Source organism: Myotis daubentonii, chromosome 2 (assembly GCF_963259705.1).
Source record: "Myotis daubentonii chromosome 2, mMyoDau2.1, whole genome shotgun sequence".
Taxonomy (NCBI): domain Eukaryota; kingdom Metazoa; phylum Chordata; class Mammalia; order Chiroptera; family Vespertilionidae; genus Myotis; species Myotis daubentonii.
The window spans coordinates 141,974,235-141,976,362 of NC_081841.1; the positions used below are offsets into that span (position 1 = coordinate 141,974,235).

Below are 2,128 nucleotides of genomic sequence, written 5' to 3' on the forward strand. Positions count from 1 at the left end.
TCAGTTTGTTATAGTCAGCACACTCTATGTGCTCATTCTTATTTCAGAGGACTATTTCTTTACCTCTAATTTGCAAGCTGCAGTTCATTTGTGTGAGGTATACCTGACTGCCTTTTTAAGCTCTCTCACTCAAGGACACAAAGTTTTCCAAAGATGCTCAAGAACTGGCTAGGTACTTCTACCTAAGCATATTTTATAAAATTTATCGAAAGGTGACTTCCTTTACTACACTGAAAACTCATACATTTTTACATCTTTATCAGCAAATAATACCTTTGGACACTGTGATCTGGTAAAAAGAATATTCTGAAGGAGGCCAATCAATTCTACAAGCAGGTTGGTTTATCTCAGATTCCAGCCTTAATCACTCTCAAATTATCATTATACTAGTAACTCTGTTCACAAATCCGTGCACCAGTACCTCGTTGCTGCCCTCCTGTAGCTCCCCTCATCCTCCCTCCCCCTCTCCCCCGCCTCATAGCTTGCTGACCTGCCCCCTCCTGTAGCTCTCTGCTGCCTCTTGTAGCTTGTTGTCCCACCCTCCTGCTGATCCATGATCCCGTCGTTACACAGTCAGTCCTTATGTAATGGCCATTTGCATAGTACATCTTTATTATATAGGATTTTTAAAATATGGAATGCTTCACCAGTTCATGTCATCCTTGCATAGGGATCACGCTCATTTTCTCTGTATCTTTCCAATTTTGGTATATGTACTGACAGCGTGAATACAGTTCTCAAATTATAGTCTTCCCTCAGTGTCCATGTGGAATTGATTCCAGAAATCCTTAAGATACTAAAGTCCGTGGATGCTCAAGTCCCCTATAAAAATGATTTGCATATAATGTATGCACATTACTCACCTCATATACTTTAAATCATCTCCAAGATTACTTATGATGCCTAATACAATGTAAATGCTAGGTAAGTAGCTATTTCCCTGTATTGTTTTGGGATCAACTTTCTGGAAAATATTTTTCAAATATTTTTCATCCATAGATGGATTATCTATGTGGACCTGCAGATGCAGAGGGCCAACTGTATTCTATTTTTATACTATTTTGCTTCACAAGTAAGGACACATACATCTCCAGAATTCAAAAACACTGAATTTTACTTTTATATATTCAGTCCTTCTCTATGTATGTGTATATATATATATATATATTCTGCATATCTTATTTTATAACCTGTTTTAATATAATTTTTTTCTGTCAGTATCTCTACAACATAATTTGTAAACTTCACTTTTAAAAGCTTTTTATATTTTATGTAACCATTCCCATAATTATATAATCCCATATTAGTGTATGCTTATGTTTCTTAATCTTTCCATTTTGTGAATAATGTGCTGATGAGTGTTAATATAATGCAACTTTGTCCACAGTCTTAGTCTCTTATGACAAATATCTCTAAATGCGTTGTTGGATAAATGATTTGCATTAAAATAATTTTAATATAAATTTTAAAATATATAAATATGCTATCAATTTTTAAATTCCTAACAGTAGTTTATTTCTCTTGCCATCTCCCTCTCCCTGTTTATTTATGCTCAGATATAGAATTTAACTTGATCAATCTTTCAGATTATTTCATACTACTTGCTTTTAATCATCAATTATAATTTATTTTATTTTAATTTGTCTTATTTCCCCTTCAGCCACAGTCCTCAATCCTACCACCCTCCAAATGTGTTTGGCATATGTCCTTAGATATATACACAATTCTACAATACATAATGTTCCTTAGTCTTTCATGCATTTTTGATTTACAGACTCATTATATTTCTTATCTATTACTCTCAACCGTACCCTATATAATAAAACCCTAATATGCAAATTGGCCAAATGGTGGAACGACTGGTCGCTCTGATGTGCACTGACCACCAGGGGACAGATGCTCAATGCAGGAGCTGCCCCTGGTGGTCAGTGCACTCCCACAGGGGAAGTGCTACTTAGCCAGAAGCCAGGCTCAAGGCTGGAAAGTACAGTGGCAGTGGCGGAAGCCTCTCCCACCTCCACTGCAGGAGGGTGATAAGGATTGAGGGATCCCAGACTGCGAGAGCCCAGGACTGTGAGAGGGATGTCTGACTGCTGGCTTAGGCAGACATCCTCTGAGGGCTCCCGAA

The 2,128-nt window shown here is 37.2% G+C and overlaps 1 non-coding gene across 1 annotated transcript; it reads right to left on the minus strand.

The window, feature by feature from the left end:
- Window positions 1-627: 627 nt before the first annotated feature.
- Window positions 628-732, minus strand: LOC132228940 (U6 spliceosomal RNA). The gene has a single exon (XR_009451539.1). It is a non-coding gene; the product is annotated as a U6 spliceosomal RNA (small nuclear RNA).
- Between the last annotated feature and the right edge of the window lie 1,396 nt (window positions 733-2,128).